Genomic DNA, 27,562 nt, shown 5'->3' with positions numbered 1-27,562 from the left:
GCAGGTGAGAGAGGAAGGGACTTTTGATTTTGTAACACAAGATGAGAAGGAACACTCAACAGCTGCTTGTTGAAATAACAGACTGAAATGACAGTACCACATGTCTCATATTACCTACCCACTTGGGTTTTTAATAGGCTAGCTTGACTGCAGTGAAAAAAGATTAGTTTTGGGGCATAGCAGCTTGATAACATATATGTAGATGAAAGCTTTTAAAATTATATGTTGATGGAACTATATATCTTCTTGTGTATTCTACAAAAAAGCCTGAAGGTAAATGAATGTCAAATATTTAACATTGCATCCAGTTAAACTGCAAAATGTTTCCCAAGGGTCATTTAGTTTCTCTGTAGAAGTTTGATTTAGGGCTTTATAAATAAACTTGACTTGACTAGTGCATAATTATTACTATGAGCACTTTGCAGGGAAATAGAAACCGACTATCTTTGTGGTGTTTATAGAAGAAATCAATCTATGTGAATGTAGCAAATGTTTTTTTTTTTTCATCTATTCAATAAAACACTTTGCACAAACAAAGGCCAGTAGCTGAATAAAATTTTTTGTTTGCAGATTTAGTTTTTCGATTTTTCTCGAAACTACTGAAACAAATTTGTAGTTTAAAAAGAAATGAATGTACACTTTCATTACCACAAAAAAGTAACTTAGAAACAGAAAACCATCACAATTGAACTTTCTTTGAGCTTGACAGCCTCAGCCGTGTCTTCTGTCTACCAACTCATTAATAAGACTATATAATGACTTTTTGAGCAGACTACACAGGCTATGCATACATTAAGCACCCCAGTAGAAAGAACGCTTAAAGCACCGCCTGCCTGCTCCGTTTGGTGCTCTCTCGAAACACCTGGATAAACATTATTGTATTCGAAGCACATTTCCCACTAACCATCTGCCTCTGCAACACCTCTGAAAGGGTTCTTAGTTTGCTCGAGCCGCTGACCTGTTTGACTCATTTCAGGAACCCCGGGCAAATATGTTTCCTCATTACCCAGTTGAAGTCTCACATGAGACCACAAACATTCTTACAGGTATGACAAAAGGTCAGCAGGTGATGAGAGCCACGTTATGTATTTGTAGACAATACACATGAACCATTACAAAAATCAATTAATTGAATACATTACTATTAATATCGTCATTATATATTTTAAAAGTCATCCCATCATCTGAGGCAAAGATACAGAGGGTGACGAGGGGTGGGAAGTGTTTCGGATTGCTTGTAATTTATTACGTAGCCCTCTGATCGTGACTTTGTTAAAACTGGAACATGTGGTGTTCCAGAAATTAAAAAAAAAAAAAAAATCCGCCTGTGGCTGTGATGACTTAGACATTGTTATCAAAGTTATCAAGACAAGTCCAGTCAGCTGAAAGCTAAAAATTTGACTAGATCCTGATTACTGCTAGTTTTAACAGAGGTGGAAAATGAACAAAAATACTTGGTATAAAATTGTGATACCCGCGAAAGGCACCATTGACGCAATGCGTCGCTTCGGATGCTATCAAACGAGTCCAAAATTAGTTCAATGCTAATGACTCGAGTATCCTTGGTTGCTGCTCATTTTAATAGCTTGATATTAACTGCGACCAAGTGAAGTGAAGGTTCATTGGCAAACTATTATGTCCATTGACGCGCTGACAACAATTGTTTGCTAACCACAACTTTATTCATCATAGAATAACAAATGTGTAGCTAATGATGAACAACCATGAAACCACAAAAAACATGAAAACAGTAAATTGAAACACAAATTACAGGAAATAGAGTGGCAGAATAGTAACAGTCGAATAAAAATGGGCCTTCAAACGAATTTTAAAAACACTTTTATATATATATATATATATATATATATATATATATATATATATATATATATATATATATATATATATATATATATATATATATATATACATGTATGTACATATATATGTATACATATATATATATGTATATATATGTATACATATATATATATATGTATATATATATATATATACATATATATACACATATATATATCCATCCATTATCTGAGCTGCTTATCCTCACAAAGCCCGTGGAGGCGAGCAAATCAGTTTCTTCTTCCATAATGTCGAGGACTATCAGTGTGCCTTGCACACGTCATTTGAAGAGAATGAAACTCTCCGCTTTGACATGCGGTGTATCAAGTTGGCTGCTTTCCCGCCCATAGCGTCCCAAAAACAACAGCCACATATTTAGTTGACACTTTGCACTGTGCACAAAAATAAAGCCCTTTTTGTAATGACACTACTAATTAATCTATTCAGGTCAGGGAATCCTATTTCTCTCAATGAATCAGCTGCATCCGGTCCTGAGCTGGAGTCTCTATTTTCCCCCGTGACGACAGACTTATGACCTTCCATGACAGAACAACTTTCACTCCAGTGAACAGCTGCTGTTTACTCCTCCTAATCTCAACCAGCTGAACATCTATCAGCCATTCACGAATGAAATTACATCATAATATGCCCCTACCCACTGTAATTCAATGAATGCTACATGCTGTCACACATAGTCACTGTTGCCCCTATAACAGGGCCATCAAACCCATTTTTTTCGAGGGGCCGCATTGTAGTCATAGCTTCTTTCGGAGGGCCATTATGACTGTCAACCCAAATAAATGTATGAGCACCTCATATTATATACAGTAAAAGCTACAAAACAAACTAACATATATATATATATATATATATATATATATAATCTAAAGTGAAGACAATTTGCAATTCTAGTAATGACACAAGAATTTGATGCACATTTTGTGATGTGGCGGGCCGTATCTGGCCCCCGAGCCTTGAGTTTGACACCTGTGCCCTATAACAACAAAGCCCACACGGCAAGTAGTGAATGAGGTGCCTTGAACTGTTGGTCGTCTAAGGAAGTGATTCCCAACCAGTATGACTTGGAACCTAGTGATGCAGCTTTAAACTATGTATTTTCTCCACATTGATGATTATTATTTAGTAAATACAAATATTTTTATGCTCACCTATCTTTGCCAGTGACATACATGAAAGGAAGAACAATTAAATGTAGAACAATAATCTACAATAAAAACTCTTTATCCCATGGTTGCTGCCTGTTTTCCACCTGTCCTTGCTGTAACACACCTAATTCAAATGATGAGAATTGATTCAGGTTTCTACAGAGGTTGCTGATGTGCTGATGTCTTTGTTAACAAGGGATATCTTGCACAAAATGTTGTCTTCATACTGTACTTGGTTAGACACTTATTGCGCTTGATGCATTTGATAAAAAAGGCAAATTGTCATTGGTCATCATTACTGTTCTCCAGTTACAGAACCATGGCATGTCTATCTGCTATTTAAGCCTTTTTGTTTGGCGTCCTTATGGAACAACCCCACACTTGCAATCATTTCCCTTGGAACTGTGTAATGTACCATTTAACAGTTGTCAATATATTGGATTGCATTAAGCCTAGAGGCTTTTAAAGTGTGTGAGCTCGCTGACTTTATTCGCTCACTTTCGAATATTGCAGTCTGCACAAAATTCAATGCAACAGCAAATCTAATAGTCTGTCCAACAGAGAGTGTTATAAATCTCATTATTCACTGGAAATGTACTAGCAATAGAAACAGGAGTATGAATTATAGGTGCAGCTATATCTTTTCTGTGAGTAGCTGGTTATGTGTCCATGTCAAAATGAACAGTACTTAGGTAATTGTGCTAAGTGCTCGGAAGCTGTTCATCATTATTAGGAGAGACAAAAGTAATGTGGATAGTTTGCTATCATATGGTTCCAAAACAACTTTGAATTGAAGCTATGCTGGGTGGTAAGAATATGCTGCGGTACAAATGGGGTGCTACAAGGCTTTGAGCATACTTTAACAAATTAATCAGACCAGCCAATGGAGCCCACCTCTCATCTTACATCACCTGGGGAAGACAAGTTTCTGTGACAAGGATGAGCAGGATGACAAACAAAGATGTGGACAAATGTTAGAATTTGAAAATTATACGTACTTTCCCCGATTATGAATCAGGAGCATATCTTAAGTAACTATGGGCCAAAGGTGAGGTACACCATGGATCGGTTGCAAGCCAATCACATATGAATCAAATAGATCATGTATGATACATATCGCAGGCATTGAGAGAAACTTTACTGGCTAAAGCATCACTCTTCAGAAAATGTCATCATTATTGAACCTTTAACATTGCACTGTCAAAGACAGCCAGCAATTTTTACCTTTTTAATTTGGTCATTTTGTGAAAATAACATACACACGTGGGCAGTGGCCAAAACCACAGTTTGCGGAAAAAATATCCAATTGAGCAAATTTTGACATCAGAGGTTTCAAACCTATGCCAGCATTTCAATGCATGCATATAAATGATAAATATACCTATATATATACAACCTAAACTTAAAAAAATGGGTATAGGAAATCTTGTCCTAGATTTCTAAATGATTGGGCACAAGTGTTTATGAATCATTGTTGAAAAATGGCTTCTAAATGATTGGCCACAAGTGTTTTTTAATCATTGTTGGAAAAATGTGTGCAGCAGTCGTACAGGAGAGAAGCATTTGTTGGGCTGCTAATTGCAAAGTATGTACACTTTTAAAGTGAATGGAAAGAACTGGAAGGGCAAACAACCTTGACCATTTCTCCACTCATAAATTGTCACACTCTTAGCAGCGCACAAGCCCACGCTCCCCCCGGGCACAGGCACATGTATAAACACTCAGACACACTTAAAGCCCACTCAACAGTCGACTCATAGTTAGATCCATCTATCCATCCATATGTCCACACTTCATACATCCACCAGTGCTCATCCGTCCGTCCGACCGTCCGTCCGTCCATCCGTCCGTATGTCCGTCCGTCCGTCCGTCCGTCCGTCCGTCCGTCCGTCCATCCATCCATCCATCCATCCATCCATCCATCCATCCATCCATCCATCCATCCATCCATCCATCCATCCATCCATCCATCCATCCATCCATCCATCCATCCATCCCCTCTGCCTGCACATTTCTTGTGCGTATTGTCAAGGAATGACAAAGGTAATTATTATTTCTTTATTTGTGCCAGCTGTCGTTCAGAAACCGGCGGTTCGAACCCAGCTCTGTCTGAGCCACTTGCTGTTGTATCCTTGGGCAAGACATTTCACACGCCTTGCCTCAAGGACTACAGATGAAAAGTAGCCCTTTGGCTAATTCTGGTGCATGTACAGAAATGTTCATTGACGTAAAAAAAAGTGAATGCCAGGGGGTCAAAGCGGAATGAGGATTTTTTTTTTTTTTATGTGTGGCCACGGTCTGGGCTGTGGGCTGTCCCAGCCACACCGGTGCCTTCCACAGCACCTCAGCGTGTGAGGATCGGCTCGGTACGGGCAGATTTTCCTGTGCCTGGCCCTGGCTGCCGGGATGGCACCAGCGTAACTCAGTCGTTCTCATCTGTCCGGTGCTGACCATAAATCAATAAATTGAAGTTTAGTGTACGTACATCAGAGTGCACAGTAAAATTCCATAGAGTTGGTTATATTATATATATAATTAAATCTAGAATGCCTTTATTGTCCTTATACTGTATATGTCAATATTAGAAAAGCTATTCGTTTCATAGTGCAGTGCATAGAAAGACACAAATTGAATAACAACTGATCAACTCCAACAATACAATATTGTGGCAATACGATGAAGAAACTAGCAGCACATTGCAACAATATTAGGACCTCATGCATCACTTGGCACCAATGTTTGCAACATATTGTGTTAGTGCACAATGATGGGGTGCAAAATCATTGCATGTGTGACTTTAAAAGCAGCTCTGGCAAATAAACTGTTTTTGTGGCGATTTGTGTGGGCTTTTATGCAACTGTAGCACCTGCCAGAGGGCAACAAACAGAACAAAGGAACAGCAGGAAAAGAGCATTCCGTGATGATGCCATTTGCCCTGCTGAGGCAGCGGGAGGCATACATTAGTGGTGTGCCGATGCATTGAATTATAGAAATGGAAATGTGACAAGTGGCAATTTGATAATGATTCATAAATGTTCAAAATCGCAAAGTTGCGCATGCCACATTATAACACCTGAGGAATGGGACCAGATGCTGAATGCTAGATTTTGAAGCATTTCAGGGATTATGAAAATGAAAATGGCATTGACCAAACCAACTCCATATCTAATGTGTCAAAAACAAAAATTAAGTTCTCTTGAAAAAATACATGAAAATAATCTCATTTTGTGTCCTCAATTTGAATATTTAAATCTCGAATCTCTTCTTTATTCCTTGAAATGAACATATGAAACAATAATATCTTGCCTTAAAAATAAATAATAATAAATGATAACTCTTTAGTCACCAATACCGATACCAAGTACCAAAACCACTAGTACTTTGGATACGAAATTTCCACAAAAAGAACAATGGCTGGTGTAGCATTTTTTCTTAAAATTGTATGAAATTATTGTCAATTTGTGTGTTCGTAAAATAGATATTTGTATAGAACACAGACTAAAATGTAAATAAATAAACAGTTTCAATGCTTTGAAAATTAGTCATACCTTGCTCATTTCTCAACCGAGGTGTGTGCTATCAAGACAGAAAATGCATTTCTGAGTATTTGGTTTTCTGTGACGCCCAAACGCGACAGCACTTGTTGCCTGTACGAGCTTCAACGTCATCGTTGGCACAGGTGTCATATCCATCTGATATTAATATTAGTGCTGTCAGGCAAGCAAAAAAAAAATCAATTGCAGGATTTGTAATTAATTAATCTATATAATCGCAGGCGGCATTAGTTTTTTTTAATAACACGCACATGCACGCGCATGCACGCACACCATCATATGCGGGAATCAAACTCATGGTGTCTGCACACAAGACAAGTGAGTGTACAACCACACCATCAGCCATCCCCGTCAGCGTCATAATTTCGAGATGCAGGCTTTGATTCTGGCTCGGGCCTTTGTGTGTGGACTTTGCATATTCTCCTCGGTTCCCTTCCACATTCCAAAAACAAGCACGGTAGGCTGATTGACTAAATTGTCCGCAAGTGTGAATGGTTGCTTGTCCGCAGCTGTGTCCAAATTTGCAGACTATGTCCTCCAAGGCCGGTTCGAAGGCTGGGTCCTTCGCAGCCGTGGAAGCGCTATCTCCGTGGATCGCATAAGCTGTGGCGAATTTTAACAGGCGGACTATCTCTGTACAAATTAATTAGGCAGCATCCGTCAGTGCACGATATGGTGATAACGTGACGTCATTTCTGGCGCGAAAAGACAGCACTGCTGGAGTCCAAATTCACGCAGCCTTCAAATAACCAGCCCTCGAATCTGGCCTGGTTTCTATGGCGATGGGCCGTGAGTAAAGACTATGAAATTGTGACCTTCGCAGCCTTCATTTTGCCTCTCTAGTCTTCTACGCTCTCCTACTCTCTTCTTAACGTTCGATTTTTGATTTGATATATTTATTTTGGCAAGTACATAAAACAACACACTTATTACAGATTCATTTCTCATTTGTCTGGCATGATTTAGTGAAAAGGGAAGCGGGAGGAATCAATTCTGCTTATCTAGTCCCGTCCCGATTACAACCAAGGTTTCACTGCCAGACACACAATCTAAATAACTACAGTACAACCTATACTATACCACCATATACCATGAAGAGAAAAGTGAGAAACCAAAGAAAAAGATAAACCCATCGCCAGAGAAACGAAGGCCAGTTTCAAATCTGCATTCGTGTGTCACGTGACGTGCCGTCGGGTTGCTCCGGAAATGACTTCATGTAGCCTGAAAACCAGCCGAAAAACAGCCTTCTGAGGACACAGCCTGTGAATTGGGACACCCCTCATGTGTGTTCTGAGATTGGCTGGCCGAGATCTTGAAGTTTTGTGCTTTATTTGCATGCTAAAATGTCACTCTAATAATAACAAGTGCATACACAACATTTCTGAACTTATCATTTATTGAACACACAAATCAATAAATTGTGTATTCAATATGAACTATATAAAACATGAAATATAAAAAAGTCAATTATTTCCATGCCATATTTTTTTAAGTTTGTTAGAATATAGGTGTAAACTATAGATTTAAGTGAAAGAAATACGTTATGAATAAATATTAAACTAGAAAAAAATAAATATAAAAAAATCCAACATATTTGTACATATTAAATAATAGCAGTGCTGCAAAGTTTGGCTGGTCCTTCCTTTTCTTTCTGTGCATTCTTGTAAGTTTGAAGGTAATGGCACCTCAGGTGAGTGACTCCACACATTGGTCGTGATTTTCATTTTACCTTTTTCCGCTCTCAAGTTCACCAGTCCATTGCAGATGCTGCAATTGGCTTTCCCTGGTGTTAGCTCAGTGAAATGCTGCCATTCTAGATTTGATTTTTGTTGTTTTGCATCCAGGAAGCAATTACTAAACAGAGGAAATATAGAAACATTTCACTATCTTCAATTATGCCTGTAATTCCAATATTCTATACACATTTCCAATCTAGTATTAGAAAGTATATTTTAAAACTAAAATATATCGGCCAATTGCTATATCGGTCGACATCTACCTACCACCCAAAGACTGCTGGAATAGGCTCCAGCGTGCTTGCCACCCTCTTGAGAAAAAGCAATTTGGAAGATGAATGCATCAATGAATACAATATTTTAATCTAATATCTGATAAAAATGCCCAAAGAAATAATTACAGTTCCAGGACATTACTTAAATAGTAGTGCATGCCTAATTAGTTGAATAAAACAAGAAGAGAATATTTGAAATCCATATTTTTATTGGTGGTGTGCTTGATAAAAGAAATTCAAAAGAAAAAAAGTCAAGCACATCAGCAAACCAATTAGGCAATGTTTAAAAAATGCAGTACACAAACAGTCAACTTAAATATAAAGCTAACTCAATACAGCAATTCAAAATTTAGGGATCTCCTGCACCAGTTGTGCCTCTGCTTCACACAGCCTGCTTGAAAAGCTTGTATGAACTATGCTGCCCACTCCAAATGTTTTTTTTTCTTTTATCACAAGATTTTCTCTGTTTTAATTGACAGTTTTAAAGCATTTGTATTGAAAACTAAGGTAACTAGAGAGTACGTCACCATTTGATTAACATGTGAAGTACATGATTAAAACAAAACGAAAAAGATGCACATAGAAAATAATGATTGTTTTATTTAACTGTACAACAAATGTAAAACAGTAAAAAGAATAACAGAAAACTACTACAAATCACCCTCTCACCAATAATTAAACCACTTTAAATGCAAACAAAATTTTGAAGTCATGATCCTACATGGCGTTATCCTTGAGTAGCACTTGTTAAAATGATTCAACAAGATTATTGATTTGCACATTTTTGAGCAAATGCCTTCCTTGCACATCTTTCTCCATTTACTCCATGTTGCTTTGGTGATATGACCACCCAAATGATAGCAAGTAACCTCCCTTGCCAAAATAGCTTCATCTTCGAAAGATAATGTCAAGTCATGGCCGCATGCTAAGGTATGTGCATCTGTGAAAATACTAAATCCTAGACCAGTCCATCTTTGCGGATATTTTAAATGTGACTTGCAACAGACAAGCACTGGTCACAAAAACAAAGCCGATTTCTCATTTTGTCTCATGTAGTATGTAGTCCTTTGATGATAGATAGCAATACATAGTGTATTATCCAATGTTGCAAATTTATACTGTACGGTAGGCATACATTTTCACCTGTAGGTCTTTTTTGACAAAGTAATATTGTCACAATCACAGAGAGAATTTAAGCGATTGAAGCAGGCTAAGCATGTATATTGTATCCTCATCTTTCAAAGCCTTAATCGGAAGCATAATTACACTGTGTAACAGTGTAATTTGATGTGGAGGGGGAGAGGGAGGAATAAAGACATAGTGCTTCATGCTTTAGGATGGATGTCCTTAAAATAGACACACAGACATCTTTGTATGTGCACCATGTACCAGCAGAAGACCAAAACAGCCACTGTAGAAGAACATAAGAGCAAAATTGTTGTACAGTACACCTTTAATCATTACGTATCACGTTTATAAATTCTTCCGTTTTCGTTTTACTCATTAAGTTGTGGTCCACATAAAGTGGCACAGCGATGCTTTTGTCTGAATTCCTCGTTTTGATTACATCACAGGTCCCTCTTTTCTACTTGATCTGAGGTGCGGCGCAGAGAAAGCCTTTTTAGTGTGGTCTCTTTAAATGCAAAAGATATACTTCACACCCCGCTCCTTCCAGGCAGCAAGATGTGCGCCTCTCTTTCCGGTTGGACATACTTGTAGTTTTTTACAGAGGTAGCGTTTACTTGCGCCGCAAACCTTTTGATTGATATAAAGATGTCAATGGCAGAAGACTTACATACATACATAACACATAACAAAATAAATCTCCTCACAATATTTATGAACACGTCTTGTAAACAAGCACTGCAGTCAAGTTAACCGGTAAGCTAATGCTAGCATTAGTGAGAAGCTGACAAATGCATTTAACACATTGTGTTCCACAAGAATAATACAGCATCTTTGATGCTATTCTTCTGATACAACTACTCAAAATAGACCCACAAGAAATGAAAACAGAGCACACGGCTCTAAAATCAGCAGAAAGACTGACACCAATGCCATGAAAACGAGTCCATCATAGACACGTAATAAAATGAAAGTGAAATACAGTTTATTAGTTTTGTGTCATGTCAAGTTTACCGCTTTACTGTGTCTGTCGTTTCCATAGAACTTAACCATCAACAAAATAAAGTCTTTCGGCGAATTCTTCTCTGTACTGACAAAAGATTTCTGAAACACTCGTCCTTGAACAAGCAGGACTTTGCCCACAGATGTGAGAACAAATGACATTTGACCAGGCACTTCTTTGAGGTTCTGATGTTGCGGTCGGTGCAGTGAGTTGTGTGGCTTGACGGAACATTTTGATCTCTCCACTTCGGCCTCCTTGAGTTGTTTGGACTACAAAAGTTTCTCCGAGTAATAAAGATGGCGGATTTGCGAAACCGTTTGGCCACACCCATTACCTTGTTTGGTAGTCCTGCTCCAACGGATGTGATGTATTAAATAAACATACGTAATAGAAAACGGAGAAAACTGAACAAAGTAAAAAATAGCCCCCAAACAGATCATAAAAATATCTCTGCAGCACCTGGAGGGATAGATTACACTTCTCTACAATCTTGGAGACTCCAAGTACACAATAATATTAATATAAATGCAAAAAAAGTGGATTTTCCATGATACGTTTTATTCCAGCTCATGTTTTGACACATGCTGTAAGTACTGCTTTACCTAAAATACATTATAGTTGAAATAAGTAGAGGTGTCTCAGCACAATTTTGATTCATTTGGAGTATGGCAGCCTATATCTGCTTTCACAGGAGTCTCCAGGAATCAACATTGTTAACTATAACAAAAACGGTTGGGAAAAGTCAGTGTTGCAACAAAGTTGCAAAAATTGCATCACTGTACTGAGATTTCATCCAGTGTGACCAGTGAAGATGTGTTCGGCCATCCGCTGACGGGGGGGTGGTGCTACCGGTGTGTTCGGCCATCCGCGGACGAGGGGGGGTGGGTGCTACCGGTGTGTTCGGCCATCCGCGGAAGGAATGGGGAGGTGCTACCGATGTGTTCGGCCATCCGAGGACGGCGGGGCGGGGCAATGACATAACAGCTCTGCCGAACCCCTGAAGCCGACTCACCGAACCCCTGGGGTTCAATCGAACCCAGGTTAAGAACCACTGCTCTCGCATGCCCGCGACACTTGTGAGGAAAAGCTGTTAAGAAAATGGATGGATGGATGGATGGATGGATGGATGGATGGATGGATGGATGGATGGATGGATGGATGGATGGATGGATGGATGGATGGATGGATGGATAGATGGGCTAGCGGGCGGGCGAACGGATTGTACAGGGAAAAAACTTTGTGTGACCTCTATTGTCCCCTGACCTCAACCCTGTTCAGATACGTATCTTTAAGCAGGGGTGTATGCACATGGTGTACTGAAAATGTGAAATTATGCACCAAATTCGATTATGTCCAAGAGCATTTGTGTACCAAAAGCTTTATTTATTTATTTATTTATTTATTTATTTATTTATTTATTTATTTATTTATTTTCTTATTGTTTTAAGCAATGTGGTGGACGGGGTCCATGATGCAAAGTGAAAGCGAAGGAAGCTTGTTTTTTTTCATCCAGTTGCTCTCGTTACAGACCGTCACTCCGCCCTCATAAGCTTGCTCTGTGAGGAAGAACAAATTACCCAATGATGAGACATTATTGCTCCATTTGAGTTGGTGTAGTTTGTGTTTATATTTTGCATAATTACGTTACAACAAATAATGGGTAGATGTGCCAACTAAATAGCATAAACCCTCAAAGGGATCCCGGCATTAATATTTGGGTTATTTTGGTATGTTGGTGTTTCAATCAGCTATTAAGTTTTGCAAAAATTGCATCTCACTTGAGTATAGAGCAGGGATTGTCAACCGGTGGTCCGCAGCGTTCTAGTGGTCTGTGACGGTATACGGTAGTACGCGAAATTGGAAATGGAAAATAATTGTAGCATTTTATAAAATAAAATGTATTTATTATTTAGACTTTATTTATTTTCTAGCTCATTTTGAGTTAGGTTACCTAGTGGTCTGTGGCGGTATTGCAGGTGGTACGCGAAATTGGAAATAGAAAATAATTATAACATTTTAAAAAATAAAATTTATTTTTTTTATTGAGACTTGATTTATTTTCCATCTTATTTTGAAAATTATTTACCCATCCGAATTATGTTAAATGTAGCTGGGACTCCTAAGATATATATAACATATAGATGCAAATGAATAAGCCTGTATAGGTCTATCCTCCTTCGGTGCAAAATAAAATCATATTACACCAAAGCAGTGGTCCCCGAGTTGCTTCTTGGTTATAATGGTGGTCCCTTGGATAAAACCAGTTGAAAACCCCTTGTATAGAGGAATACAAAATATTGCCTCTAAGAAGGCAACATCTTTTGATAAGAAAAAATATAGTCACACAATTTGTCACTCAGCATGGAAACAGAAGACTCATGCCATTGTAAATTGTGCAAATTGTAAAGATCTGTAAATATTTACTAAGGTAAACAATAAGGGTGTCACTTTTAGACAGCCCTCCTCCCTTTTTTATTGCAAAGGTACAATGACTATAATTATTTGTGCAGTGTTTTTTTTTTGTACATAAAACTCTTCCAATGGTAACAATAGTGGCTGCACTTGATAGTTAAGGTCCTATCCAGAACCTTTGGACAGGCAAGAACATATCACCTTCATACGTCATCATGATGCATTTGTTGAGGCATTAGTTTCTATTATTTAAACTTTAGACTCTAGTAAGTATTCACTGTTCAGTGTGCCTCCCCTCCAAAAAAAATCCATTTTTGTGAATCATTTGATTGTCATGAGTTTTGAAAGTAGAAACAATGTACACCACATTCGATTTTATTCAAGTATTTTCAGGACCAGAGACCTTTTTAAATATCATGTTTCAATTTGTTGCCATTATTTCATTAGGTAAGGGCTCTCATATGAAGTCATATAATGCAAATGAACACTTCTAATGAGCATTTCTTAGAAACAGAATCCATTTTATTGCCGCTGTCAGTCAAAGGTACATTCACACCGAGGATTCTTTTTTTTGGTCGGCTGGTGCAACATAAAGCATGCACAGTCTTAGTAAAAATGAAATGAGTAAAAATGAAATAAATCAAATTAAAATATATGTGCTATCAACATCAGGTGTAGTTGTGAGATTTTAATATAAAAGTGATTTCTTTAGTGCTCATGGGTCTGATAGCCGTGGAGAAGAAGCTGTTTAGGTGGCAGGAAGTTGTGGTCTAAATGGACCGTAGCTTGCGGGGAGAGGGTCAAACAGGCTGCGTCCAGGGCACAAGGATCTTCTGCCTCCTCTGCAGAGATAAGAAAAGTATTGACATTCTGACATTCTGTATAAAAATAACAAAAGTAGTCATTCAAATAATTACTTGAGTAAAAGCAAAAAAATAAATTAAAAAATTGAGGCCGTTCATGGTTTCACCTGGGCAGTTCAGGTAGGACTCCCACTGGTTGATCTTTTCATGCATGTTACCTTGCTTGATACAGATAACGAAATGCTCCTTGCATAAAGACTCACCTTTTTGCACCCAAGGTTGATACTTTAAGTGGAGTTTTAGGATATTCAGTCAGTCAAGGGATATTAAAATATAAAAACAAAAGATGTCAGCATTTTCCCCATGAACACATCTATTGTATTACCTAACCAAAAGAAATAGATCATGGAATTAGATCTTATAGGTTAAGGTTTTGAATGTTTCTTTTTATATGTATATACACACGACTGTACAGGACTATAGGTAAAATATTATAATTCACAAGTGAACGTTTATTTACACGCAATTGAAAAAAAAAATGTTCTGGATGGTGTAATATGTTGAATTATGAATCCTTCAAATACAAGAATATCTATTATAATAAAAACACATTAGCTAGGAGCAACAGTTGCCATTTTTGGCACGAGTGGTCATCGCTAGTTGACACTCTGGCTTGTCCGGTGTCGAGTCCACAATATTACTGTTGAGTTTCACTCTCCTCATTGTCACTCATGTTGCTGACATGAATGGAACCTTCTTTCATATTGTTAAATGGCAGCCTGCAGCATTCCTTTCTCGCTTTTGGCTGGCAAGCATTGCATTCAGGTCTCCGGGCTGTTCTAATCTACCCAATGGCACGTCATGTCGTACTAGGTTGACATAGTGCTAATTGCAAGTGGGTGTAATGCTTCAAAAGATTGGCGGAGACAGAAACCTTGACAGCTGCTTTTCTTTCCACGTTTATTATTTTAATCATTTTTATGCATTTTAAACAAAAGTAACGACCCTGTAAAAAGTACTCAGCCAACATTCATATACCATGCCATTTGTGGCTTTTTGCAAGCGGGGGCAATCAGGGGCAAACTGCTCTCTGCTGCCAATCTTGGTGGGCATGTTTGTGCTGGTATGTTATTAGCGCACTATTGAGAATTGGACATAAAGATAAAGTAAATGCCACTGCTATAAATGAAGTGCAATTGAAACTTATATCATTGGCTGAAGTTTATTCTTTGTGACTACATAATGTTACAAAATAGGAGTGATGGAGCACGGTCTGTTCGCTCTGACTGGGGACACGGTGCACCAGAGAGCCTGGCAGGACAATTGGGAACTGTAAAAGCAAGAATACAACTCAAATTTTTTAAGGATGATTTTTTTCCAAAGTTTGTGGTTGTTTATTATGGTTGCTGAAAGACAAACTAGATACAGTTTACAGTAGTCTTGTTAGTCACAACAACAACAACACTGGCGAATTCAGTAACTCATTGATGGGGAGCGCACTCAGCCTCTCAGTACAATACCTGTAAAAAAATAATGTGTTCTCTGCTTATCCCTCACTTTGTGCAAAATCCAGACATTGATAAGGTGTGGGGAAAAGGTAGATTTTTTTTTATTAACCAGTAATCTTTGTTGTAATTATGTCCTAGCTTTGAACAGTTTATTAAGAAAAAGGCAAATGCCACAAAAACATTAATTGGTAAATAGATGCATCTAACTTAATTATTGTTAAGTATCGGCATCGACAATATTGGTCCTGTTCGGATCGATACCGAAGTAGTCAGTATCCCACATGACTAATGTTGCGGCATCAAACAAGTGAATTTCAAAACTCGAGACATCATGGGAAAATATATTTAACTGAAGAAAGGTGGCCAGAGATACATATATAATGAGACAAAAAATCTGCATGAAATTCTTTGACAGTTTAAATGTAATCTAAAAATTTTAATTATTCATTTGAATTTCAGGCACATTGAGGCACTTTAACTCTTTTGTGTTACAGAAAATAAACGAGAAGCACTGATTCACAAGCGGTCAAATATTTCCAAATCTGCATAATTATGCTACCTATGATTACAAACAATATGTGCTATTACTCTTTGTCCTACCTTGTTTTCACTGATTGTTTGACTACTTGTTGAAACATTACATTGAGGAGAACACCAAGGATGTAATTGGATGGATGTAATTAAAAAGTCAATAGTATCAAGTGCAGCTCGAGAATTTTCATTGGAAAGAAAGAATACTAATTTAAGAAAAATTAACTCTTCTGAAAAAAAGAACTCTGCATTAATTAAGATTATTATTGTGACATAATTGATTCTTCTTGTTCTTCTTAATATTGTTATTATTATTACTATTATTAGTTGTCAGTCACTGATGGGTTAGTGGTACGCTCGCCTGACATTGATGGTGTGCGTGTGCATGTGTGACTGGTTCGTCTCTATATGTGCTCTGTGGCTGGCTGGCGACCAGTTCAAGGTGTAGTCTGCCTTTCACCCTAAGTCAGCTGAGATAGACTCCAGCACCCCCTGCGACCCTGAAGTAGTAGTAGTAGTAGTAGTAGTAGTAGTAGTAGTAGTAGTAGTAGTAGTAGTAGTAGTAGTAGTAGTAGAAGAAGACCATGAGAGATAAAATGGATGCTGAGATAATTTCTTACAAATCATGTATTGAAGAGCATACTCTAGACATACACTAGTCATTGCAGTCAATTCCTGCAAAAATTACCGTATTTTCCCGACTCTAAGTCGCTCAGGAGTATAAGTCACACCAGCCATAAAATGCATAATAAAGAAGAAAAAAAACATGTATAAGTCACACAGGAGTACAAGTCGCATTGTTGGGGGAACGTTTACTTGACAAAATCCAACACCAAGAATAGACATGAATAGGCAATAACAGGCTTAACAATATGGTATGCTAACATTACATAAACACAAACGAGGAACTGAGAACGTGGCTGGCTTAACATTAACGGTTATTCAAATAACTATAACATGAACAACACGTTTATCAAAACATCCGTGTCACTCCAAATCATTAAATCCTTCAAAATTTTCGTCCTCTGTATCACTAAAATAAAACGCTGCTGCTGACTCCGGAAGTACATGCAGCGCTGATGTCGGACTCATCCTCAGTTGCACTTCCAATTATTTCACAGGCCTATATGACTATGTATACGTAAACTATAAATTAAATAACTAACATAAATAAAAAGTTTATCGAACCGTCCGTGTCACTCCAAATGATTAAATCCATCGAAATCTTTGTCCTCCGTGTCACTTATAAACAACACCACTGCTGACTCCGGAAGTACATCAGACTCATTGTCAGTTGCGGTTCCAATTATTCCACAGTCCTCGTGCTCCCTCATGCAGTATAAAGGGAAAACAACATGTGAAGTGATCAACTATACTAGTAAGTAAGTAGTGTGTTAATGATCAAGTAATAATGTGTTAATAATTTCACATATAAGTCGCTCCTGATTATAAGTCCCCCGGCCAAACTATAAAAAAAAATGCGATTTATAGTCCAGAAAATACAATGTTTCAAATAACTGATGAAATAAGATTTGTTTTCTTCCTATTACATGTAATTTCATTAATTTGTCAAACTCAGTCGTCTTTCTTTAAAGCAATGAAATGGAAAGTCCGTCAAATCGTACAATATGTACTTAGTGACTTCTTGCAGAGGGCACAATTCTTTACATTTCAGTGTTTCATTAATGTTGGCATCGCAGGGTCTCCATAGTGCTGCTGTTCTTTATAATACAATATTTAGTTGATCATAACTGTTTTTTATTAGTTTGCAAATTCACACAGATCTAACTGATTTACAATAAAGGATATTCGCTTTTGAAAAAAAAAACACTCTAGAAAATATCTGGTGTGTAGTATGAGGATTAAAAATTGATTTTCAAAACAAGGACGAACCTTGATGCCTAACGGTCCTTGAGGTGATGTTGTCATTGATGGAGTGGGATGATCCTTGGACCAAGTATTGAAGCGAACTACACATTTATACACAAATGCATACAATAAAGTGCCAGAATCACTTTTTCAGTTTTCAGAATTACAGCTCAATTGTTATTTCCTTCAAATGTGCAGAGGCACAAATAATACCAGACCATTCAGTTGGAACATTTAGGAGGAAACATCTGCATCTGTTAAACGTACGAGCATCTTATTTGCGCTAATGTGAACAGGCATACTTTTCCCTTCCTTTTGTGTCTATATAAATGCATAGGTGAGTGTCTAAGCACCTTGAAATGGAGCTGTGGACCGCTGCTGGACATATTCTGGTATTGTTCTGTGTGTACTGTTGTCTCCCTGAGGGGGAATTTCATTTGAAAGATTTAATTTACCAGTGATCCCTACTGCCTGTGCACTCAACTTCTTCACGAGTTGTTTATTTATTGCTCTTTCCAATGCTTACAAATGATGTTGGCCTTGCTGCTTATGCAGCTGAAGGCAATTGTCTGCTTCATCTTTGGCCGTTGAAAGAAAAATAAACCTTAATAATACTTTTTGGGTACGCATTTACTATGCAATGTATTTCTTATGTTTTTGTTTGTTCTCCCTGCAGCTCAGTCAAGGATGTAGGTGTAGTGTACAAGCGGTAATAAAAGCAGAAGCCAATTTCTTTGGATGGAGTGAAGTGAGTCAAAATCAAGCCATATGTAGCGATGCAGCAGTGCTCACTGGAGTTAACGGACCCATGTGTGGCTGTAATGCAAGTGTACACTCAACCTGTTAGACATGCATAAATACATACACAAACACACATAAGAGATCATTTTAACGGATACATCATACTTCCAACAGGCAAGAAATTTTAATGAACACCTAATCCAGCATTTCTGTGGGATGGCGAGTCACAGATCAGATCAGAGAATTCATTGTTGGTGTCATGTGTGAATGCAACAATTGTATGTCCATTTTTTATGTCATGGGATTATTTGTCCCCTATATTGTACATAAGGCCTGGACAATTCCTTTTCCATGTTAGAAAATGGAAAATTGGTCGAGAGCCACTCCAACATTTCAAGTAGTTTATTGAAATTCTGCTTGTATAAATGTTCTTGTCATTAAAAAAGCAAACATAATTGTAGCCAGTCATTAAAATTAAATATATAAAGTTATGTCGCTATTAAATCAATATTGCCCCCAAACTCGGCAACAGTGTACGTCTTTTTTTTCTATATTTCTAAAGTCTGCTGACCTTACAAGCACCAACCACAAACTCACATTCTTGCCTACAACGCACAGGAAATAGGAACATAAGGAGCACTTAAAGCTTTAAGTTTTGGGGGAAAAAAAAAAGTCACAAAATAAATCTGTCAAAGTTGCTAAATGCAATACTGCAGGGCTCTCTGCATGCTGCTGAAAAGGTGATTAGTTGGAAGCTTCCTTTTTGTACATCTCCAGTAACCTCAGTTGTGACGGTCGGTTTACAGCCTACCTTACTTACCCTGGACACAGCCTGTTCGAAGCTTCAGGCAGTAAGCTACGGTCCATTTGAACTAGAACCTCCTACCACATGAACAGTTTCCAACCCTTGGCTATCAGACTCATGAACACGAAATAAACCAGTATCACTTAACACGACACCTGATGTCTACACATTGTCTATGGTCTGAGTGATCTATTATGTACAATCAGTTCCGAAATGAAATAAGTACCGTGTTGGCCTGAATATAAGATGGTGTTTTTTGCATTGAGTTAAGACTGAAAAAGTTGGGTCGTCTTACATTCGGGGTGTAGACATTATACCCATTCACAACGCTAGATGGCGCCAGATATCTTTAAAGCGAATGCTGAACTTAACTCCCCAGGTCAAAGCGAACCCCTGTCACAAAGAAGAAAAATAAAAATAGCTGTTAGAAAGGTTCCCATGTTGATATTAAAATGTTGGAAAGTTACGTCACCACGCCTTAAGTCTCGCATGAGTTACCTCAGCTGATCGTGATTGTTGGAGCTTGTGCGCAGCGGTAAATTAAAGGTTGCTGATATCGACTGAGTATGTTGCTGTGATCGTGTGCGTCTTTGACACAAAGTGAGTGTATACATTTCATTGTTACGACTGTCTACTGCTGTACCATTTGTCTGATCGCGTTTTTTTTCGTGCGTGTGCCGTTTGATTGCTAGCTTCGGCGCGCTCCTTTAAGTTTGCCTTGCATCGTACGAGTAGCCGTTACGCAGCGGCACGGCGACTAACGGTTGCCAGCAAATGTATGTTGTTGTCTCGATGACTTATCAAAGTCAAAGTCTGCTTTATTGTCAATTTCTTCACATGCCAAGACACACAAAGAGATCAAAATTACGTTCCCACTATCCCATGGTAACAAGACATAGTACACAATATACAAACAAGTAAATAACAAAAAATAAAAACAAGAAGGCACAAACAATGAATAGATAAGAGTGATGAATAAATAATAAATAAATAACATAATAAATAAGAGGAGCAAAAATGGAGCAAGTGTGCATACAGCAGACAGTCAGAATATAGCGCAAAAGTACAGGACGCTACGCAGAATGTTTGGTGTGTTGCCGAGAATATTTCATTTATGGTCATTTAATATAGCAGAACCGTTATGCGCAGTTAGTAATGTAATGTGTTCCGTCTACTAGTGTTGTTTGACGTCAGAAGTTGAGCGTTGACCTACGGGCTGTATTTCTGTCTGTTGCAGAACCACACACACACACCACACACACACACACACACGCACACACACACGCACACACACACGCACACGCACACGCACACACACACACACACACACACACATACACACAACCCCCCTATACCAGGTATCGGGAACCTATGGCTCGCGAGCCAATATGGCCCTTTTGGCGACGTTATTAAAAATAATACATTAGTACACTCAAAAAAATTTTGGTCTTAATTGAAATACATGCATTTAATTGTATCTAACCTATCGTTTTATTTTTTAAATGGTATGGCTCTCACGGGAAATTATTTTTAAAAAATGGGCATGTATGGCTATGTCCGCCAAAAAGGTTCCCAACCCCTGCCCTATACAGTCCTCAGGCTCCCCAACAATAGCGGTAGCAGTTTGCATTATTTTATTGCAATGTTTCTCCTTAATCAGATTTGTTTCAAGATTACAGTTAGACTTCACTTTGATGGTTAATGCAGTTATTGCAATTTTGTTGTTCTATCACAGTAGATTGGTTTATTTACATTTCAAAAACCAGAAGCCATTCATTTACAAATGTAATTGCACTTTGGTTTACATATTTAAATGTTCAGATATTAAGATGTGATAGACAGTTTTTGCATGGTTTGAAGGAGGCAAAATAACATGCTTTTTCTCTCAAATATATTGTTATAATAATTTGTTTCAGATGTACTGTAATTATTTTCTGTATAAAAATTAAATTTGGTGTTCAAAAAGTTTTTTCAAACTTGTCTTAAAAAAGAGGGTCGTATTATAATAAGGGTCGTCTTATATTCGGGCCAATACGGTACATCTTATCCTTGAGGCTAATGAAGCCCTCAGCGGCATTTAGATTGTAGATCATCATTGATTACAACAAATCAAAATTAGAATGCGTGTTTCCTAATATGCATGAAATTCCTATTTAATATATCAGTTGGCCTTTTTTTTCAGGGAGGAACCATCATGCTCCTGGCATTTTCAACTATCTCTCCAACACAATTTCAGCGTCTAATTTGAATATTCATGGTTGGGTAATAGAGAGCAATTTTGTTTTGTCTTGCTGCACAATATCAGGTTAAATACTCAAGTAGAAGTGCCTCATTGAACAGATGTAATTTGTTTTCCTGTTGATATTTAATAGGTTGTTTATGCTTGTGTTCAAAGCCATCACAAACAGACGGGTGTATTTCAGATTTAGCAGAGAGCAAATTAAATAAAAACGTTTACTGGAAATACCTGACCGTGAGTTCGACAAAGATGTTTTGAAAAGTAGAAAGCTTATGAACTTAGCAGCTTTAAAAGCTAGTGACTTTTCCCCTAAAGGTAAATGGTCCTTCAATTGTATCATGCTTTTCTACCTGTTAAGGCGTCAAAGCATTTTACACTGACTTCCCAGTTTTACAGTGGATTCAGTCTCAAAAATCTGGGTTGGGAGATGACCACTCTGCCACTTATCCACGCTGCCCCAAATGGTTAGTTATCACTACCCAGAAAAATATTTGCCAGGTTGACTTTGGAATTTATAACACATTTCCCATTTGAATTATTATTATTATTAGTGAAGTGAAGTGAAATTTATTTTTGAACATAAGATCGACCAAACACAAAATCATTTTTTCACATTTTCACATAATTTCATGTTATGCCAATAAGGCACATAATTAACTTTATTAATTTATAAATAATTATTATTTTTTATTTTATTTTATTCTTATTTACCCAACAAGTTCAGTGTTGCTGGTTAATTAGCAAGATTGCTGGTTGGTTTGTTACGTGTTCTATGAAATTGTGTGTGAAGGCACATGTGCCAAAGAAGAACCTATGACAATTTGCTTGACATCTGGATAAAGGTGTCCAGTAACACACACACACACACACACACACACACACACGCACGCACGCACGCACGCACGCACGCACGCACGCACGCACGCACACACACACACACACACACACACACACACACACACACACACACACATACACACACACACACACAGTGTTCCCTTATGAGTTGGTCTATTGCGGGCTTTCATGACCATAACTTCATCTATTACAGTTTTACCTCACTATTTTGTGGTATTTATTTTTATTTTTATTCCTCTTAAGTTAAAATGTTAATTTTTTAAATGAATTATTTTTTGTGTTGGGAGTGGGGTCATTGAAAAAAGTGGAAATTCACCAAAGCCCGTGCATTACTTTGAGTGTGTGTGTTCAGAGAGCCAGGGCGCACTTCTTTTCCATTAATTTCTGAACGCAGCCTATGTTCTAAACCAATCATCAGCAGCTGGTGCTTGAACTGTTTCCATCTGGGCTGCTTGATGCACTGGCACACCGTGAACCCATTATGATCACCGAACGCACACGACACTCTGTTTTTGGTGCACTCTGAATAATTGAACAGCACATTTCAACAATGCTCTGAGTTTCCGAACAATTGGAGTGAAGACCTGCGTAAAGCTGACCCCCCCCCAGTGGGGCCAGGTGGAGTGAAGTGGTGTACGCTTGGAGTTTATTTCAGAACGTGCTCCTAGTAACGCTCGTCACCCTCCAAATCCCCCCTTGCCTAATCTATATAACCTCCATCCTAGCAATTGAACACCCTGCCAGCTCCTCGACATCCCAGGTAAAATTGTTTGGAACTGCCAGTGAGAAGCAGAAATAATAGTCGGCAACTACCTTTGAGTTTGCACAACAATTTACAAGCAGTATTGGACCAGGATGGCACATCTGGTGACAATGACATGCAGGATCTGGTTCAGGTAAGCCATTTAAAGATAAAAAGAAAAACGTAGTTATTAAGCCGGCATTTTGTCATCCTGGTCCATGTGTGCTGCTGGGGTGCAGAGCGTATACTGTTCATCAATTTATGTATGCATATTTATATTCAGCAGCTCAATATTATTATTGCATATTAAAAGTGAAATAGGGTGGGAAGCATGTGTGGGGTTAGTAATGGCATGGCTTAATAGCAAATAAAAAAAAAAAATTCGACCTCTACACTCTATTATATGGATTTTGGCTATTGTGTAGAAATTTGGGGAACTGTAAATCAAGATTTTAAACATTTTTTTAACTCCCAAATATTTCCAAGGTGAACAAAATGACTCGTGAGCACGGCGTGCGACCGACTCGCTAGTGCTCCTGGAAGTCAGAAGTAATTTAAAAATGCCAACTCTACATCAGCCTCAAGTGGAGATCATTATTGCATCTTCTTTTCTGTATGTATTTACAGTACAGTATGTGTTGCTGACTTTTCATTTTCAACGTGACAGGCCTGTGGATTTTGCAAATACGCCTTTGTCATGTTTGTGAGTGAAAGTATGGTTCATGTCAAACCCTCAACAACCCTGACCAGGGAGATCTTTTTTTTTACTGTTTTGTCTTTCATTTGGCCCCCTCTCGTCTGTGCTCTGAAGTCAAATAAGAGCAGACAGCTGTTCCCCGTCAGAAACAATTATAACACGCTGTTCACTGCTACTGAAGTTGTGTTTTGAATTAGCATTAAGTGCCCCAAACCTACACAGAGATGAAATGAATAGCTGGAGATTGGCATTGCATGTGATATGCACACCAGTCCCCATGGGTGGGCCATGGGCTGCCCTGCTTGCACATCAAGACGCTTGTGCTTTCTCTTGTGGCACAAATCTAAAGATAGCCTATATGTGTTTGTATTTTATTTTATCACTGTAGCTATTAAGAAATATTAATTAAATTAAATAATATTAAATATTAAATTACATTCGTTATTATTAAATTGTTTATCACTCAGACACAAAATATAATAAAAATAATAGCCTCTATGTGTTTGTATTTTATCACTGTAGCTATAAAAAAATATTAATTAAATGAAATAATATTAAATATCTATTTACATTCATTATTATTAAATTGTTTATCACTCAGACACAAAAACATTCATTTCATTTATGGCCAGTCTTATCTGCAAAAGCCCATCACAGCCTTACTGAATATAATTTAGGTGCACAGGCCTATAGGCAACGAATACGCCAATGTTAGTGTGCAACAGTGATCTAAGTAGTAGTAGTACTACTACTAGTCGTAGTAATAGTAGTATACATATAATGCATACTTTCTAAGTGAATCCAAGTTTCTTTGTGGGGCGTTGAGTAATGTGGCACGACATGTCTGTAAAATATGTATGTCTGTACTTTCCTGACTACAAGCCATGAAATTTTTTTTTGCATGCATAGAACCCTACAGCATTTTAATGTAGCCTTGTTTATTGATTGGTTTAATGGATTTTTACTGACAAGGCTTCACGTAACCAATAGACCAACCGATAGGTGTATCTGACCAAAGAAATTGGACCATTGAAAACTGTCCAAGTCCACCCTCAGACAAAGTTATTTGTGTAGTTCAGTGGGAAAAGTGGATGATTTAATCTTTTGCCAAAACTCACCACATGCAAAGAGTGAATGAATGAATGAATGAATGAATGAATGAATGAATGAATGAATAACTGACTCCAGCAAGAATGAGAGTGAATGAATGAATGAATGAATGAATGAATGAATGAATGAATGAATGAATGAATGAATGAATGAATGAATGAATAACTGACTCCAGCAAGAATGAAAGACACACTGAGAAACTGTATATGAAAATGTTTTGGGGTTGTTCTAGAGGACAAGTTTAGTGAAAAAGGAAGATTATGGGCTAAAATTTGTGTCAAAATTATAAATGTAATATTTGTACTATATGTATGATTTTCACAAACATATTTTTGGATCCGAAAAACACTCATGAAAATCATGAATGTATTTCTGGATTTAAAGCATACATGTGAATATCATGAATACCGTAATTTCTGGACTATAAGCCTCACCTGATTATAAGCCTCACGAGCAAAAATTAGGGGAAAATTTTGTTTTTTTTTCAAAAATAAGCCGCACCGTACTAAAAGCTGCATGTGCACGCGGGTTTTTCACAAAGAAAGACAGTACACCAAAAGCCTTTTTAAAGTTTTAATCACATACCTTAACATTTCTTTCCAAACACTGCCTGTGATGCGGCAGTAATACCACAGCAAGACGAAAGTAACACAGCATCAATAGGGCTGGATAAAAAAAACATACCGGTAAAAGTCACTGAGATGTGACGGTAAAAAAGCAGCAACACGGTAGCACAACACTAACAGGGCTGGTTAAAAAAAACATACTTCAGATATACTTCGCCGCACACTTTCTCAGTCTCTCTTTCGTTGTTGCTTTTATGCATTTCTTCTAGCATTTTCCATGATGAGGGTCTGTTCATGCTAATTTTACATTCAACTAGCGAGCTACACGTATAGCTCCAGAGTAGACATGACTGGGAAATAAGGAAAGAAAAGGGAGACGCAGCAAGATGTCATCAACAATAGCCCAGTGCCCCCTAGTGACCGGAAGAAACTGCTACAGTGCATGTATGAGCAGCTATAGTTCCTACATTAAGAGCCAAATCGATTGCCTTTAACTTAAAAGCGGCATCATATGCATTTCTTTTGTCCTCCATAATGAGGGTTTGTGTATAAAAGCTTTCTTTCTTCAGTAATGTCTGTCTTAATCTCGTTCTGTCTCTTCTTTGTGTGAATTATACGGCACTATTTGCCTGACGGATGGACATGCGATCAACACACCACTGTTCTCCCCAGTGACCGTGTCACATATCCCTCCGCCCAGCAAAGCGATGCCGCACAACCACAGCCTCCTTACGAGTGTATAAGTGATCAAGTCGTCACAAAAATCAGGAAAAATCCATAGATACGCCGCAGCGGACGACAAGCCGCAGCGGACGACAACCCGCAGCGTTCAAAACTTGAGCAAAAAGTAGCGGCTTATAGTTCGGAAATTACGGTATACTATTTATGCATTGGAAAAGCACGTCAAAGTCACAAATATATTTGTGGAGTCGGAAATCACACGTGAAAATCACAAATTTATTTGTAGAGACGAAAACCACATATCAATAGTATGTACAAAGTGTTTCCTTGAGTTGCTTTTCAAGTTGCCCATTCACCCATCAACCAAAGCATAATCCAGACGGATGGCAACTTTTCCAATTCCTTACTTTTTCCACCAAGTCAGTAGTGTGTGCTTGTGTGCGTGTGTGTGTGTGTATGTGTGTATACGCATGTGTATGTGTGTGTGTGTGTGTGTGTGTGTGCGTGTGTGTGTGTGCGTGTGCGCGTCTGCGCATCTGCGTTTTGTGTGTTGGCTCCACGTGGCAAGTTTCAACAGGATTCATAAGTTTTAATAACGACTAAACAGTGAAATAAAGAACTGTATCTCCTATACTGCCGCTGTTATACCTGGTATAGTGTTTTTTTCCGAGTCTAGCCTATGTAGGGATGGTGCCTTTTCTCCTTACTTGGATTATACTGAGATGCTGTCAGAGAGCCAAACAGTATGACTGGATGAGACTTGATGATGGAAAGCTCGGATGGAAGATGAGGAAGATAGTGTCAATCTGTAGTCAGGCAGTCTGATAAACAGCATGGCAGACAACCAGACAGCCAAATGGAAACACGTCGATGGTCTCAGGCTTACCGCCAGAGGACCGTGTTACTCAGACGGAAAATAAGGAGGGGGAGGTGAAAGAGAAACAGCACTATGGCCATGCACAAACTCTTGCACCTCTTAATTCTCACTCTGTCACTGTTTCCCTCTCTCTCTCACCTTAAAAGAGATTCTTGAACTTTTTGTGTCACGTATTTTACTCATCTCTTTTGCATAACTTGTCTTCTTATCCGCTTTCCCCACCCACCTGTCTGTACCCACAAAGTCAGAGGCACTTTTAGAGTGAGTCAACTTTGAGTGAGTGATTATTAGAGCCAGCAAGAGAGCACTGAACTGGCTCTGACACAGATATTCTCACAGCCAAAAGCTTTTAGTGCTTCAATGAAGTGCCACACTATGCTATCTTGTGAATATGTTATTTACGT

General features: G+C 38.1%; 1 protein-coding gene across 4 annotated transcripts in view; it reads left to right on the top strand.

Annotated features, from left to right (window-relative positions):
- Nucleotides 1-27,562, top strand: part of LOC148398675 (potassium voltage-gated channel subfamily KQT member 5-like) — a 91,179-nt gene that overhangs the window by 9,707 nt on the left and 53,910 nt on the right. The window contains exon 1 of one of the 4 annotated variants that reach the window (XM_088374711.1): nucleotides 19,726-19,988. The exons of the other annotated variants lie outside the window; for them this stretch is intronic. The gene's annotated coding sequence lies outside the window, so the exon portion shown is untranslated. Of the gene's footprint in view, nucleotides 1-19,725; nucleotides 19,989-27,562 lie in introns of those variants that run through there. 4 annotated transcript variants of the gene reach the window in all.

The sequence above is a fragment of the Syngnathus floridae genome, chromosome 4 (assembly GCF_059516105.1).
Source record: "Syngnathus floridae isolate MCC-2025c chromosome 4, RoL_Sflo_1.0, whole genome shotgun sequence".
NCBI classification, from domain to species: domain Eukaryota; kingdom Metazoa; phylum Chordata; class Actinopteri; order Syngnathiformes; family Syngnathidae; genus Syngnathus; species Syngnathus floridae.
Note: the sequence above shows the minus strand (reverse complement) of the source record. Positions and strands in the feature narration are given on the sequence as shown.